At 26.9% G+C, this 18,781-nt stretch overlaps 1 long non-coding RNA gene across 3 annotated transcripts; it reads left to right on the top strand.

Moving 5' to 3' along the window:
* Positions 1–3,547: 3,547 nt before the first annotated feature.
* LOC136075435 (uncharacterized) lies at positions 3,548–6,698 on the top strand. 3 transcript variants are annotated; one of them, XR_010635946.1, is made up of 6 exons: positions 3,569–3,924; positions 4,010–4,139; positions 4,752–4,850; positions 5,477–5,621; positions 5,926–5,979; positions 6,065–6,698. It is a non-coding gene; the product is annotated as an uncharacterized LOC136075435 (long non-coding RNA). The 3 variants fall into 3 exon arrangements; XR_010635944.1 differs by having other exon boundaries at positions 3,548–3,924; positions 4,010–4,850; XR_010635945.1 differs by having other exon boundaries at positions 3,548–3,924; positions 4,010–4,850; positions 6,109–6,698.
* Positions 6,699–18,781: the final 12,083 nt, after the last annotated feature.

Genomic DNA, 18,781 nt, shown 5'->3' on the forward strand with positions numbered 1-18,781 from the left:
CTGAGACTTGGTAATAAACTTAAATCTCAACATATAGATTGGAGGCAACAGAAAATGAAAGTTAACCTTGCAGCTCAAGTGTTTAGTTCTAGTGTTGCTGATGCTATCGAATACTGTTGGACTGAACTTAAGTTACCACAATATAAGGGTTGTGAAGCTACAGTAAAATTTATATGATTGATTGATTGAATTAAGATGGTCGAAAAGACCATCTTAATTCAAGAAATCCATTTACTAAGGGTTACAAAGCAGCACTTCGCATCAGTAATAAATGCATCTGGAATCCATTTTTTGTAAAATATACCTGTAGTATATTTTATAAATATTTAAATTAAATTGTTTAAATGCTTTTATATTTATTTCTCTGTCTCTTTATATTCAGTTGCCTGTATGTTACCTTTTATCTGTATATTAAATTAAATATTAATATAAAATAAAATTGCCAGGTACATAACTGGTCTTCAAAATGAAATGGGTACAGAAATGCACACAACAAAAAGAAAGACTGCTTTATTGGATTTCTTGTAGCAATAGAAAGCACAAAGCAGGTATGCATGTAATATATATATATATATATATATATATATATATATATATATATATATATATATATATATATATATATATATATATATATATAAAATACATCTTTCTCATTTACTTACATACTTTTACATGAGCAAATGCACTTTAAAAAATTGAAATTTATAACAAGGATTAATAAATATACCTGAATTTCTGTTATTTTCTTTTTTGTATTCGATATTTTACCATGTTTATTATTAATAACTTTATATATCAGCATTCAACTGATAAATGTAAGTTGAGTTAATAATAACTTGTAGTTTCTATTCATTTTTTAAACTACACATGTCTTTAGATCTTTCATACTTTGGTTGAAGAAAAACAAGCACCACTTAAATATCTTTTAACATACAAATTTAGTCAGGATCATTTAGAGCTTTTTTTTGGGGCAATTCACTCATCTGGTGGATTTAATAACAATCCAACTTGTCAGCAATTTACAGCAGCATACAAAAGATTACTTCTCAGAAGTAGCATCACAGGCGGCACTGGCAACTGTGAAACCAGAGACCCAGTTAGTATACTTCATGTATTAGATGATGCAGACAGTAGAAGCACTGTAAGTACAGCAACTATTATAAGAAAGTATAATCTATTAGATAATATAACACCACAAACTACTGATCACGATTACATAAAAGCACCAAATCTAAATATATTATCAGAGTATAAAAAATCTGCTATATCGTATATTGCTGGTTATGTTGCCAAAATGGCTGAAAAGCAATTGGTATGCATACAATGCTGTAAAGCTATTGGCTCAATTGAGTATCGTTATGAATCTACCTTTCTTTCTTTTAAAGATAGAGGTGGTCTTTTCAAACCTTCAATAAGTGTAATCAAAGTGTGTGAAATGACTGAACAAAATATTGTTAGAATGTTATCAACACTTTCTGGAAATTTGCCAAGAATAAAATGCAGTATAGTTGATGCTATTGCAATTTCTGTTTTGGAAGCAATAAATTTATCTTTAGTGTTTCGAGATTTAGATAACCATATGTTTGATACCCCAATTTATGAAAATCATATTTTTACTCTTGTTAAGTTACTTGCTAAGTGCTACTGCAAAATAAGATTGCATCAGCTCGGAAAATTAGAATCTGCAAAAGTTTCAGGAGTAAATGTCAGAAAGACTCTCAGTAAACTAGTCTTATTCAAAAATCAATAAAAAGTAACAATCCATTTGAATTTATATATCATAGTTTTGATAATTATCTTTGTATGATATTTTTTTATATTCTTTTTGTATTATTGTTATTTGAGAGTTTCTATTTTTTTTGGATAACAATATAATTTGAACATGACTCTCGGTTGTGTGTGTATATATATATATATATATATATATATATATATATATATATATATATATATATATATATATATATATATATATATATATATATATATATATATATATATATATATATATATATATATATATGTAAATTATGTTAGTGTATTTTACAAATAGAGTGTATGTATGTTTTTATATATATATATATATATATATATATATATATATATATATATATATATATATATATATATATATATATATATATATATATATATATATACATAAATGTTTGATTCAATATTTTTTTGTTATGTAAAATTACTTGTAAAGTTACTATTTAACTCCTATTAAAGAGTAAGATTGCATAAAATTGTAACAATAAACATCCAATAGTAACCGGAGTAAACATGAAATTGACTTTCAGCAAAGTTTTATTTTGAGTATCAAAAAAGCAAATACAAATATTATCAAATAGTCTGTTCTTTATAGGGCAATTTTTTGTAACGCTAATGTTTTTCGTATTTTTTTTTCTTCCCTTTTTACACTTTAAAACATTTTAGATATAATAATATCATCAAAATATGTAACTTGGTTGAGTAGATATAATCGAAGTAGAAAACACAACATAAACACATCTTCAATTTCTGTATTTTCAAATTCCGTTCAGCGTTCTGGGGCTTTCCAACATGGCGATTTTGGCGTCAATTTTGATATTAGAGATGCGCTATCCAGTTATTATTGAGATCAGTGAGGCTACCAAGTAGGCACGCAACGTTTTATTCACGTTTCAATCACGTGTATTTTAGGTGACTTCGTCCAGGTTACTATTTTACGTGAAAGTTACGTGAAAGTTACGTGGCAAAATATCGCGTCTAACGGAATTGTTTTTATTCCTAATAAAAACCTGTGATAAGAAATATGAAATAATATTTTTTATTATATTATTTATTTTTTTATAGTATAGTTTTTGTATTCATTATATTAGTTATAATTATTTTACTGTTATGATGATATAATTAATTTTTATTGTAGTTTAATCATAATTAAAAAAAAATTTGGTCTATATAATATCTTATAACGCAATGCATTTAAAACAGAACTAAAATAATTCAATATATTTTAAGTTGTAATATCTAATATCCAAACTACATCAAATTAAGTTAAATAAATTAGTACCAAGCATCCCTATTTGCCACACAAATAAGATTTAACTCAAATACAAGATATGCTTTTTTTCTACTCTATGATATAATATTTTAGACTAGCGAATTTGTCTATTTTGCTTACTTAATTTAGTACAAAATAAGTTGTTATAACGAATTTAATATCAAATTAAGTAAGCTACATGGACAAATTATAAGTTCTTGCAGAACTTATTCTTGATTCTTGAGCAATAATAATGTATTATTGCTCAAGAGTCGATTAGATAAAAACCAAAAATATATTTTCTTCTATTATTTGGTTTTTATGAACAAGGTTAAAGAATTTATCCAAGATAATATAAATAAACAAATGTGTTATGTTATTTATTATTGATATATATATATATATATATATATATATATATATATATATATATATATATATATATATATATATATATATTATTGTTATATACTTTATCTTTTTGTAATATATGACATCCTGATTTTGTGCTTTACTTTTTAAAGAAGGTTAATACTTATTTATTTCATTTTTTTATATTATTTAAATATTATTTGATTAATATATATATTTGAATGGTATTTATGAAATTATTATTGTATATATTATATGACTTTTATTACTATTGTTATTATGTACAATATAAAACAGGTTATTAACGCGGATTTGTTCAATGTCTTCCCCACAAAAAGATGATTATGATGCTATTGTATTTGAAACTGCATTATACTTATCCTTTAATGTTAACAACCTTCCAATATGTAAAGCAAGTTTCTCTCAAATATAGCATTGCTTTTTTAAAAATTGTTTCATGATTTAGATCAAAGAAATAGCAACACCAGAAAGTCTTGTTGCCAAAACAGTTGACGACTCACCATGTAAGACTTGTGTTAAAAATATGTGATTTAAGATAATTATTTAATAATCATATTATTATTTAAGTTTTTATTTGTATTTTTTTAGCTAAATTTGGTGTCGCTAGCTATTATTGGAGAAAATATCGACTTATTCATTAGATAAAGTTTGATGCATGCTCTTACCCAGTTTCCTTCTTCACGTTTCAATCATGTATATTTTAGGGGACCTCGTCCAGGTTACAATTTTACTTGATTGAGGCATGAAAGTTACGTTGCCAAAATATTGTGTATTTTGGAACTTTTTTTATTCTCAATAAAAACCTATGATTAGAAACTTGGAAAGATATTTTTTATTTTATTTACCATTTTTTTATAATTTAGTTTCAGGGATTATTTTTTTTGGGATATTCCCGGAATACCGGATATTTTTCTGAAACTTATCTTTTCCAAATATCCGAAAAGTTTTTCATACATGCAAGTTAAAGTATATATCATTGTCATCAATGTTGCTGTCAGGGTTATGGCTGAATGCAAAATTAAGGGAAAAATTAGGGGGAAAATATTCTGAATTTTTCAGAATATTTTCCGCAAACAATTTTCCAAATTTTTTAAATATAATGATTATATGAATTATGTAGTTTATATATTCATTATTGTAATTACTTTTTATTATACTTTTATAATAATATAATTATTTTGCATTGTAGGTTTATAATAATAAAAAAAGTATCAGGGTATAAGATATCTTATAACATTGCAATGCATTTTTGACAAAAATAAAATGTCACATATATAATATTTTATCTAAACATATTATATTATTTTATATCTAAGTTTTATCAATATAGGTTTAATAAATATATTACAAAGCTTAGTTTAAAATCGTATAACGTTATGGCAGATAATTCTCATATTGCAACATGCAAAAGATCAAACCCTAATACAAGGTATACTTTTTTTTCTACCCTCTTATATAATATTTTAGACTGTCAAATTTGTCGATGTAATTAATTTAATAATAAATAAGTTATTATAACTTATTTAATATTAAATTTATTAAACTAGATGACAAATGATAAGTTCTGAATAAAATATTATTGACTAGGAAGATCCAATGGTATTGTTGTGTTATTGCCTAGGAATATCATTCTGTAGTAAGACACAATAACCTTTTAACTTTTAAAGTTTGAGAAAATTCACTTTTTCCTCTCTTCTTCTTCTTTTGTGATCGCACCCTGTAGCAAAAATTTAATTTAGTTCATATCTTATTGGAGAATGCAACTTGATTCTGAGTTGAATTTTCACTACTCGGTATTTATTGGTGACCTAATTTGACAATACTTTATTATACATATTTTTAGTTTTATACTTAATATATTATATATAATTAGGGGTAGATGAGGCGTGGTGAAAGGAGCCTCAAGGTGAAAATCTTACCATGGGTAGGAAAATCATGATATAAAATCCCCACTATAATGTTGTGTGGTTATGTGGTAACTATTACATTTTTAAAAATTGTTATGATTTTTCTGTTTACATTCTAAAATTACATTTAATGTTCAAAACTTTGTAGATTACTCATTTAAAGCAACTTCGTGGGCTGTCACCTTTGCATCTAGTGAGTTAATGTATGAACAAGTTAATGCAGAAACAAGTGCAAATATAAGAAGATGGAAAACAAAGAAAACAAATTATTTAATCAGATGTTATCACATAAGGTGAGTACAGGTCTTTTTCTAATCACGCGCATCAGTTATTAACTTTATATATATAGGTATATATTTATCTATAAACAGATATTAGATATAGATATATATAGATAAACAATATTTTTTTAGACTTGTATTTTTTATTTTGTACTTCTTTTTTTTATTTATCTGACGACTTTTTTGAAATGTCTTTTTTTATTAAATCCTTATTTATTTTTTAGCAATAAGAGTATAAAATTAGAAGGCAAATGACTTTTTTTATTTTTCTACATTGTATGTAGTATTGTTTTCTTAAAATTATTTAATGATTTAGATAAAAGAAAATAACTAGAAAATCTTGTTGCCAAAATGGTTGGCAACTTACCAAGTAAGATTTGTTTTAAAAGTTTGTGATTTAAGATAATTATTAAATAATCATATTATCATTTAAGATTTTATTCGTTTCTTTTTAGCTAAATTTGATTCATTAGATAAAATTTGATGCGTACTTCTTTAGGAGAAAACATCGTCTGATTCGTTAGATAATGTTTGAAGCGTGCTTTTATGGGAGAATATATCGACTGATTCTTTAGATTATGTTTGAAGTGTGCTCTTCGTAAGTTGCAGATCTATGACTTTGTAATTATTATTTATTGGATATAAGGAGGATATTTAAACAAAAGTGCAGCTTTTATTACAAATTCAAAATGTTTATGTCAAGAACTAATATACTGACTAATAAAACCATATAAATATTAAATATTTCTTTACACGAATCCAAACACTTCGTCCATAAAACACGTGAATTGGTCATTTCATGGGGACCAAAATGTCACCTAAATGTCACGTGCCAAAATAACGTGAAATTCACGTTTTTGTCACGTCGCTGTGCCTACTGGGTATGATGTTGGTTGTAACTCTGATCAGAAACGTACTTGTAAAAAAAGGTGTCGAAGCAGAGAGTGCTGTAATGCTGGAGGCGGTGATTGCGGTGGATAATAAAATTTTTTTGATTATAATATTGGATTCATATAATTAAAACTTTGTATTAAACATAGTTTTAATTGACTTTATTTTTATTTGTTCTTTAATAAGAAACTTAGATTCTCCTTTTTGTTTTTGATATATATTTATATTAAAAAAGTCACGCTCCTATTTTAAATAATCCTTAAATTATCCTTAAGGTGGTTCCTATAGATAAAAAGACATTAAAACGTTTTTTTAATTTTGCAACAACTGTTTCTTGTTTAGAATTTGCTGCTCTTTAATGCTGGATACTTTAGTTTTATGAAATTTTAATTAAATATTGATTAGTTTTATTTTTAGATATATTCTTAAAAAAAGCGTCCTAAGCAGCATCTTAGCAACCGTTACTTCTCTCTAAAAAAACTTTTTAAGATTTAAACCTTAACTTGATACAGCTTTTCCATATATTATCGTATCTGCTTTTAAAATTTCTGTAATTTACTCTTAAAAAGCGTACTCTTTTTTTGTTTTTTCGTTTTTCTTAAACATAGGTTCTGACACTTGCTTTAACTTCAAACAATATATTTTAAAAATTGCCATGGCATTAACATTTTCACTGGATGTTTAGTTAATATATGTCATTTACCAAAATCAAGGTAATGAACACTTTTTGAGATGTTATAACCCAAAACCTTAAAGAAATTTAAGCGACCTAAAAACGAATTTTACTATAAAAAAAATGTTTATTAAATTGGTAAAAAATATTTTAACAAGTTAGGTATAGTTTTTAACCCATTAACAAAAAGCATTTGGGCCAAACTTTGATGAATATATTCTGGTTGTTTTTATGTTATTAGGTTTAGAGGATTTAACCAAAATTCCATCAAGTTAAGGTAAACATTGTTATAAAAATAGAACTTTATGGACTTTTTTTTTTTAATTAAATATTAAGTTTTAGGATATTAAAACTTCTTAAAAATAAAAAAATATTTAGTTTAATGAAAGATATTTTTTTATAAGAACCACCTTAAAAAATAAAATGCTAGTTAGTTAAATTTTCCGAAAAGAACTATTCATCAAAGTATTGTCAAATACTTAAAAATTGTTTAATGCTTTTTATTTTCTCTCAAAGATGATTTTCGGCTTAATGATTTAAAAAAAAAATCTGATCTTACTAATGGGCTTTGGTAGATAATAAATGACGTCACAACGAAAGGTACACTTTAAACGACTTCAATACAAAAATGTCTTTTAAATTAATTCAAAGTAAACGGTATCAAGGTTAAATTTTATTTGGGTTTTCCCTTTTGCAGTTATGTAGAAGAATGCCTTGATATTGAATCTTTTTTAAAATGTATAATAACAAAATAAAATAAACACGATAAATATCATTTTTTGCTGAATCATATAAGTTTTATTATTTATTTATTTATTCTTTTTATTACCCAAATTACTGGTAAAACAAACAGTAAACAACAAGTGTATAAAACTAATAGTTTATACTTTCATTCTAAAGTCTAATTTAAGTTCTTCTTGGAATATTTTTCTCCATCAAATTCGTAAATATTGGTCTTTGTTCTCTAATATTCCAGAATTCAAAGGAATGGTTCAAAATTGCCGCTACACTGTCTTCTACTTCATCGTAGCGACGTTTAATCGTTATTTTTTTTGCTTCTACCAAACATTGGGTGAAGTTCAAGTTGAATGCAAATTTTTATTATTTCGTTGATAAATAGGTTATCGTTAGTGACATTAGTTATTTTAGTCAATATGAAGAAAAAACAAGTCAGATTGTTTAGAAGCCTGATAAACAGATTTAATTTGCTTCGAATGAGGATGGTAGATATATTATCAATTTTAAAGAAGGGGGTAGGTTGTTTTTGCTATACTTTGATATATTAAAGAGGAACTTTAATGCTGACCTTCCAACTGCGTCCAATTTATTAAGAAGTGAATTATTATAGCAAAAAATTTCTAAGCCGTATGATATATTTGGTACAGCCAGAGATTTGAACAAATGTACTGTAGTTAATGGTTGACAAAAACGAATACCAGAATTTATAAGAGCTCTGGAGATTGATTAAAACTGAATAATACGTTCGTTTACATTTGCTGTTTGAAGTGTTGCTATATTTTGAGTACGGTTTTGATTATCCCATAGGAATCCTAGGTGTTTTAGTTTATTATTGAGATGTTGGGAAGAGCCATTTATTTGAATTGTGCTTTTTGTAATAGAACTTGTTTCGGTGTTTAGTTTAATATATAACTTTTGGCATTGTGACTAAACTTTATTAACCAATTCCTGTAGACCAGAAAGAGTAGGAATCTGTAGGATAATATCGTCTGCATAGGCAATAATACCAGTGTATCCACCACTTACTGTTGTTCCAACTTTGCAATCTGAAGCAATTTGATTTAATATGCTTTGAGTGTATATATTATATAAATGTGGTGATAAATTTGATCCTTGTCGCACGTCTTAAGATATCTGGAAATAATTTGATTTATGCCCATGGTACGATATATTAGTAGTACCCGATAAGTAAGTGATAGAAATGCGCCAACACCTGAGAGCGGTAACTTTTTGTTGTAATAAAGTTTTTCAAACAACAAATCTCAGTTCTAGATATCGAAAGCCTTATTTGCATCTAAACTACAAATAAATATTGATGAGTAATTATTATTGTAATATTTCATTGTTTCACTTAAACGGAATTCTGCATGAAGAGTGGAGCTATTGTGCTTGAAGCCAAATTAATGAGAGTGACTATTTGATATTTCCGAAACATTTTCTATAATAATATATTCAAAAAGCTTTGTCAAAATAGGCATGATACCAATTCCATGATAGTTATCGGAATTACCAAGAGATTTTTTAAAGGACTTTACTATAGGAACAATGATGGATGTTGATAAGTACTCTGGCACCGCTCCATTATTGAAGATATTGTTGTAAAACTTTGAAAGCCATGTAAGTAGGTTGTTGTTATAGGAGTATTTAAGATATTCTGCAGTAATTCGGCGCGAGTCCTGTGATCTATTAAGTGATCTGCAAATAATTCAGCACAACAAATGTTAGAATTATTGTATATCCATAATTTATTACGCTACGCAATTTTTGACATTTTTTGAAATGTCAAAAAAATTTTTGTAGTAGTCATGGCCGAGTTGATTACGTTTCCAGCTACTAAACTGAGGGTTCTAGGTTCGTCTCTCGATGGCGAGACTTCTATTTTTTTTTTTAGTTTTTTTTTTTTTATTGTTGCTTCACAATTTTGTATACCAACAAAATAAAGTTCTGCACTTGGACTATTTAAAGTCATAGCGCAGAACGTGCACTGCACACAGATAGGCACTTTAACATTTAAAAAAAATGTAAAATGAAAACAAAACTTACTCCATAAGTTAGAGCTAAACATTAGCAGTTAAAAATGACAAACTTATCGTTATATTATTATTAGTCGAAAACTAATGCAACTTTTAAACCACAAAATTTAAAATTTTTTTTACTATGACTTTAGAGGTTTTTAGCGATATAACGTTTTTAAGAATCGCATTAACATTTCCGTTCTTTGACAAAAGTAACAACAAACAAGAACATTATTATTCAAAACTAAGAATGTAATACCAATAAAAGCTATAGTAAATGGAACTTTAATGACTAGGAAACGACCCACCTTTGACATAATAAATCTGTGAAAAGTTCTTTTTAAAAAATTTTTTATTTAATGGTAATGCAAAAAGGGTTTTCCAAAACAATAAACTAATTTTAATAACTAAATTTCCGTCTTGAAAATTGAAGAGTTGAGTCTTGAAAATTAAAAACCGCTAAATATATTTTTTTTCAAAAGTTAACTTTTTAGTGGGAGGCATATTTTTTGTTTTATCAACGCTTAGTATTCAAAAATATGCACGCTATTCGGGTAATATACTGCTATAATTGATTTTGTTATTAAATCAAAAGACACTGGTTACTTTGAAAAATATTTGGGTTATAAAATGACCTTAATTTTTAAATCAAATTATCTCTAAAAATGAAAATCTCAAAAGAAATATTTTTGGTACTGTTGTTAAGCTGTGGTTCTACTTTTTAAAATTAACAAATAAAAAGTAATTGTATTTTAAGACATCGGTTAAACGATGGAAGAACATACACCTCAAACTATTTTGTCGGCATAAAACCTCAGATCTTTTTTCTTTAGCCGTGTTTTATTGATCATCGATATTACGCACTCAGATGGCATTGACTGTTCAACTGTAACAGTTCGTTAACAGACTGTAAATACTCCGTTAACGGAGTGTACACATCGACTAAGTAAGATTTAAACGCAGTTGATTTTACAATTAACATGTCGATACATCAACTTAGGGTTGTGGTTTGGTCAGATACTCTTTTAATTAAAAGTCTTCTCTAGATTTAAAACCTAAAATGTTGCGTCACAAAATCGGAGATCCCCCTACCCTCATAACAAATTGTTAAAAAACCGCCTACCCCTACCCCATCCTCCCTATAGCGTGACTTAATTTATGAACGACCTCTTTTCTAATCCGTCAAATATGCTATGAAAAATCAGGCACTTAATATTAAAACTTAATCGTAAAAGGAATGAATATGGGTACAACGTGCCTTGTTTGATTAATGGTTGATGGTAAAAAAATATATTATCAATTGATAATATAAAACTACTTATGGTATATTCATTAAACTATCAAATTTTAACACGCAATCTACTGAATTGTTTGGCAGATCACATATTAGAACACAGCAGATCACTTTTTTTTTATTAGTGAGGTGTTTACAACCTAACTCAAAACCATCAGGCTAATTTTTTTCTAGAATTAAATTTAGGTTTTGATTGCTTTGTGTGCATGTAATTTGCCAAACAATTTGGAAGCTTATTTACCGGTTTTTGCATATAATCTGGCGGTTTATTGCATTTAATCTAGCGGTTTTTTGAATTTAATCCGGCAGTTTTCTGCATTCAATCAAGCGGTAGTAAAATTTGTATCAATGTTATTATGCATGTTATGAATTGCTTAAATTAGTAATAAAAATCGTTCCACATAATCATTTAAAAATAAATTTAGATGTGTAACGAGTAGCATAATCTAATAGCATTAAGTAGTATACATATCTATCTATCTATCTATCTATATATATATATATATATATATATATATATATATATATATATATATATATATATATATATATATATATATATATATATATAGAGAGAGAGAGAGAGAGAGAGAGAGAGAGAGAGAGAGAGAGAGAGAGAGTAAGTAAGACTCAACACACATTTGAGGTGTTTTGTGTATTAATTACGTAGAATTAAGACTATGACAGCCGATTATAAAAAATAGTGTGCACCGAAAATATTTATCGGTGCTGTTTTTATAAAGGTTTAAGTCATCTTTATCTATTATCGATTGAGGCAGAGAATTTCAATCGTTTGTAACTCTGTTTGTGAAGAAATGGTGACGAATTCTCGAAGTGGTAAATTGTCTGCGTATTCTACAATTGTTACTTCTACTTGATTTTTCCAGCTCAAAATTTAATGGAGGGTGGTGAAAATTAACAATATCTTTCTCTTTTGAGATCTTATACATTTAAATTAGATCACCTCTTCTTTTTTTATCATGCAATGTTGGCAATTCAAGTATTTTTAATCTTTCTTCAAACAATTTCCCTCTTAAATATTTGATTCTAGTAGCCCTGTGTTGCACGAGTTCAAGATTGTCAATGTCCTTCTTCCAAAATAGACTCCAAACTATTGCTTCATATTCCAAATGAGAACGTACTAACAATTTTTAAAGCAACTTTAATGAAAATTCATCTAAATACTCAAAAGAGCTTTTGATCATGCCTAATTTTCTGTTTGCTTTGCCTTTAGCTAAATTAAAATGATATTTCCACTCTAGATTATTTGAAATGAAAATCCCAAAATCTTCTTCTATTGCTGTTTCTGTTAAAACAAAGTTATTCAATTTATATTCATATGTAGGATTCTTTTTACCAACATACATGACTTTACATTTTGATTCATTAAATTAAATTAACCAATCTACAGACCATTTTACTAACATATTAATGTCCTCTTGTAATAATTTATTATCATCATAACAATGATTGATTGAAATAACACTACCTGATGATTTTTTAATAAAATCAAATTTTTATATGCTTAAATTTAGATTTTTGACCTCAATTTTTTTTTTTATTGAATTTATATCAAAAAACATTTTTATAACAAGAAATTAATATTCTTATACTTAAAACAAAAATTATCCACTCAATTAGAAAAAGTGTATGTTAAAAAAGTGTATCACCCCTTAAATAATTATTTTGCTAATATAAAATTAATAGTCTATTTGTGTGCCTTTCGCCTTGACGACTTCAAGATTTCTTTTAGGCATTGAATTTACTGAGTTTTAAAGGCATTGTGTGTCAAGTTTTTCCCACTCCTCAATGCGAATTGCTTTTAATTGTGACAAACCGGATGGTTTTTGATCAGCTACATTAATTTTTAAAAAATTCCATAAATTTTCAATCAGATTTAGTGCTGATGACTGAGGAACCCAATCTAACATCTTAATACTGCTTTTTTAACCACTAGCTAGCTAACTTTGATGTGTGATCTTCATCCTGTTGAAAGGTAAAATTACGAGATAAGCCAACACTTTTAGCGCTTGATCTCAGTTTTTGCTTCAGAATATCACTATAAACCTCTTTTGTCATTATTCCGTCAGGGAATTCGAGTTTGCCACTATTACTGCAAGCAAAAGAACCCCAAACCATCATTTGACCTATGATAAGAGGAGATAATAAGTTAGAAGTATATATCATATTAAAATGTTAAAATAAAGCCTAATATTACCTCCTCCATGCTTTGACAGTTGGTCTCATACATTTAGGATTTAGGTGTACACCATTTTTTCTCCATTTGCGTATGATACTTTCAGAACCAAACAAACATATTTTTGTTTCATCGGACAATAAAACTCTTTGTCATTGGTCAATAGTCCATGGTTTTGAATGTTTCTTAGCCCAAGCCAATTTTTTCTTTTGATTCTTTTCACTCAAAAAAAGCTTTTTTGGAGCAACTCTACCTACAAAACCTTGAATTTTTAAGCGATTGCGAACAGTTTGAGGATTTACTGTTATACCATAATCTGTTTGTAAATCTTTTGCAAGCTTTGGTGCAGTTAATCCGTGATCTTGTTCAACTTTTCGAATAATTTCTCTATCAATGCGTAAGGTATTCTTAACTAGGCGTCCTTTTCATGGCAAATTTTTTACGATTTAAATCTTTTTCCACTTTTATAGTGTCCCAGGATCAGTTTTTTTACTGATTAATAAATTTCATATCTTTTTGCCATGATTTTTTTATGGAGAACCCAAAAAGAAAACAAACTTTGCTAAAAAATAAGTTATAATAACTTCTATCAATCAAATTTGTCTGTTTTTGGCCTTTTTTCTGAAATTTTAATAAGTATAACAACAGAAAAGTTAAAAAAAGTTTTTTTTTTTTAACTTTTCTGACGAGTAAGACGTATTCTTTTTTTGAGCATAACTTTATTTACAATAAAAATGGAAATAAATATTAAAAATATAGAAAAAATTATCACAAGCAAACTAGAAGAACAAAAAAGAAGTATACTAGCAGAAACGGAGAGATTACTTAAAGATCATGAAAAAAACTTCACTACAATAATAAGTTCGAATTTCAAAATAATAACAGCAAGGTTAGACAAAATGGACGCTGAAATAAACAATAACAAGTTAAATATCAGAAGAGTTGAAAATGAAGTTGACGAAATAAAAGTCAGCTTAAATTTCCAAGAAGAAAAAGCTAAGGATGAACTTATTCATATAAAAACAAAATATGATAATGAGATTTTGATGTTAAAAAAAAAATCTATTGACTTAGAGAATCGCTCGAGACGTACTAACTTACGTATAGATGACATAAAAGAAAACCCTGAAGAAAACTGGAGTGATTGTGAGAAGGCTGTAAAAGACATCTTTAAAACAAAGCTAAATATATTAAGTGAAGTAGTTGTGGAACGAGCGCACCGAGTCGGTGCAGTTAAAGATAATAAAACACCAAGATCAATCGTTTTAAAGCTTTTGAATTATCATGATAAAAATAAAATATTAAGCTCAGTAAATAAACTTAAAGGAACCGGTATTTATATTAATGAAGATTATGCAAAAGAAACGATGTTAGAAAGAAAGAAGCTTTGGGAAGAAGTTAAACGATTACGAAACGAAGGTAAATTTGCAGTTATTAAATTTGATAAAATTTATTGTAGAGATTTTAGAAAGTAAACGCGCGAAGTTTTATTAAGCGAAGCGCTATTTTAACGATTTTAATTAATGACTAACTTAACAATAGATTTTGAAAAATTACACTTTAATGTTTTCAATTCAGCAAATGTTTTACTTAATGATATATCTGACGCTGATTTGCATTTTTTTAACGAAAACAATTTTAGTTCGTCCTTTTTTGAAATAAAAACTTTTAAAAGTGAACTAAAAACGTTAAAGAGTAATTTTACTGTAATACACATTAACATAAGAAGTATAAATAGCAACATGGATAAGCTAAAACATTTTCTTATCGAATGCGATTATCTATTCAGTATGATATGCCTAACAGAAACGTGGTGTTCTGACGAATCATGCAGAATAAATTCAAGTTTAGAAATTCCTAACTACAAATTATTATCATCTGAAAGAAAAACTAACAAAAGGGGAGGTGGAATTATAACTTATATTAGGAATGATCAAGTTACCAAAATTAGAGATGACCTTTCGATCTCAGATGCCGATAGTGAGGTTTTTACAATTGAAATAACTAGCAACAAATCAAAAAACATACTGGTCTCCACATGTTACCGGCCACCTGAAGGTGATTTATTTAAATTTTCCAATCATTTAAAACAAATTTTTATAAAAAACAACAATGAGCAAAAAAAAATATTCTGTATTGGAGACATAAACATAGATTGTTTACAATATGATAAACATGCCAATACTAAACTTTTTTTTGACGAAATGCTTCAACATTACATCTTCCCAATTATTAACAAGCCAACTCGAGTAACTCCAACTTCAATCACTGCAATAGACAATATATTAACTAATTCATTGTTTGATACTTCTCTAAAGGCAGGCATAATAAAGGCAGATATATCTGATCATTTTCCTATTTTCTTCTCCTTGACGCAAGATATAAAATCTAATAATAGTTGTAAAATTAAAACTTATAAAAGAAAAATCAACAAATTTGCTACTCAACAATTTAAAGACTCACTGTTGGCAGAAGAGTGGGATAAGGTATACCATGAATGCAATCTTGGGCACACTAACTCTGCTTATAATAACTTCGAAAAAATTTTCCTAAAAAGCTATAATATGCACTTCCCAATTAAAGTAAAATTAATAAAAGAAAAACATTTAAAATGTCCATGGATCACCAAAGGTATTAAAAAATCCTCAAAAAAAAACAAAAACTTTATATTAAATACTTAAAAAATAGAAATGAGGCAAACCTAAATGTTTACAAACAGTATAAAAACTTGTTTGAAAAAATTAAAAAAAATTCAAAGAAAAACTATTACTCAAATAAAATAAAAAACACAAATGGTGATATTAAGAAAACTTGGGATATCATGAAAGAAATAATTGGGATAAAAACCTGCAAAATAAATAGTTTACCTGCTCAAATTGTCTTAGATAATAAAGAGTATGACAATAATAATGCAATTTCAGAAAAATTTAATAGTTTTTTTGTCAACATAGGCCCAAATCTAGTTTCAAAAGTCAATTGTCCAAACAACTCATTTGAAACTTATCTAACTAGTGTCAACAACGAATTAATATTTAAAGAACTAAAAATTGATGAACTCGAAAATGCAATAAACTCTCTTAAAACAAACAAGTCCCCAGGTATAGATGACATTTGCAGTAATATCGTCGTCAATGTCTTTTCGGAGATACGCAAACCTATTTTCGAAATATTTAAATCATCAATTATAACAATTATAACTGTACCAGATAAATTAAAATTAGCTAAAATTGTACCTATTTTTAAAACCGGTGAAACATTTCTAATAAACAATTACAGACCAATCTCAATACTTCCAACCTTTTCTAAAATACTTGAAAGAATAATCTATAATAGATTATATGAATACCTAATTCAAAACAAGTTCTTAAATAAAAAACAATTCGGCTTTCAAGCACAGCACTCAACAGAACATGCAATTTTAGATTTAGTTAATAGCATAAGTGATTCTTTTAATAAAAAGCAATTTGTATTAGGAACTTTTATAGACCTATCCAAAGCATTTGACACAATTAATCATGATATCTTACTAAAAAAAATGGAAAAATACGGAATAAAAAATACTAGCCTAGATTGGTTTAAAAGTTATCTGTGCAACAGACAACAATGTGTTATTTCGAACGATAATAAGTATTCTAATTTACTAAAAATAAAATGCGGAATTCCAAAAGGTTCCATTCTTGGTCCTCTTTTATTTTTAATTTATATTAACGATCTTCCACAATCACTAAAAAAACTTGATGCAATAATGTTTGCTGATGACACAAATTTATTTTATTCATCAGCATCAATTGAAAATCTCTTTGAATCTGCAAATGATGACCTTGAGAGTCTAAACATTTGGTTTAAAGTAAATAAATTATCTTTAAATCAAGAAAAAACAAAATACATCTTGTTTCATTCCAACCAACAAAAAAACAAAATACCAAGCATGCTACCATTACTAAAAATTGATAACATAAACATCGAAAGAACTGAAACTATTAAATTTCTTGCGATAATTATTGACGAAACGATTTCTTGGAAACCCCATATAAAAACATTAAATACAAAAATATCAAAAAGTATCGGCATACTTTACAAAGTCAAAACTATACTTTCCCAGGAGAATCTGAAAGTTCTCTACTTTTCTTATATACAAAGTTATCTAACATATGCTAATATTGCCTGGGGAAGTACAAATAAATCTAAATTAAGTTCTTTATATACACACCAAAAACACGCATCAAGATTGATTTATAATAAAAATAAATTCACTCATGCCGATCCTTTACTTAAAAACTTGAATGCTTTAAATATTTATCAAATTAACATCTACCAAAATGTTTTATTTATGCTCAAATATAAGCTCGGACTTGTCCCAACTCATTTTACTAATAACTTTTTTCAAACCAACGCCAACAGATATACCACACGAGGAACCGGAAACTTTACATTGCCCATAAAAAAAACAAAATTTTCGAGATTTTCAATTGTATACCGTGGCCCCTATTTATACAACAAAACAATACCTCAAAATATAGAACTTACTAAATTGGATAATCTTATTGCCCTGAAGAAAAAACTAAAAGATCTCATAATTAACAAAACCAATTTTATCGATATGTATTAAATATAAAAGAACAATTAATATAATAAAATGTAAAAAGAATAATTTAAGCTATAAAAATAAATAAAAAAGAAATAAAACATAAAATATAAATAAATAAATAAATAAAAAATGTTAGCAACTATACATAGTTAAATTTTTTCTGAACAGTAGACCTCAAAAAATTAATGTGTGTCTTTACTCTTTAAATTTTTAGTTTATTTTGTATTTTAAAGGTTCTCGATGAAAAGACTTTTCTTAGTCTTCTGCGAGTTTCCTTACAACTACATAGTACTACTAATATATGTTGATATATATTTTCAACAAATAACATATATTTTCAACGACAACGACAAGCAAGTCCCTAGTAGCCCTGTGGTGCGACGGACTTGCGTATATTTTTTAAATGCATGGGTTAATAGCCAGCACTTTATATTATAAACCACGAATTTATTATTTTAACTCACATGAGTTAAAATGTCAAACGCGCATGCGTAAAACAGCATTGTTAACGCTCTTTAGATATTGTAAATATTTGTGGTGGACATTTATATAAACTGGAGACATGTAAATATTATTTGTTTTTGAAATATATAATAATGATTGTTGTAAAAAAAAAAAAAAAAATGATTAGGGGGTGATACACTTTTTTGACTTTTTCTAATATAGTGGATAATTTTTGTTTCAAGTATAAGAGTATTAAATTCTTGTTATAAAAATATGTTTTGATATAAATTTAATATTAAAAAAAATTAAGGTCAAAAATCTAAATTTAAGCA

The sequence above is a fragment of the Hydra vulgaris genome, chromosome 01 (assembly GCF_038396675.1).
Source record: "Hydra vulgaris chromosome 01, alternate assembly HydraT2T_AEP".
In the NCBI taxonomy this organism is placed as follows: Eukaryota; Metazoa; Cnidaria; class Hydrozoa; order Anthoathecata; family Hydridae; genus Hydra; species Hydra vulgaris.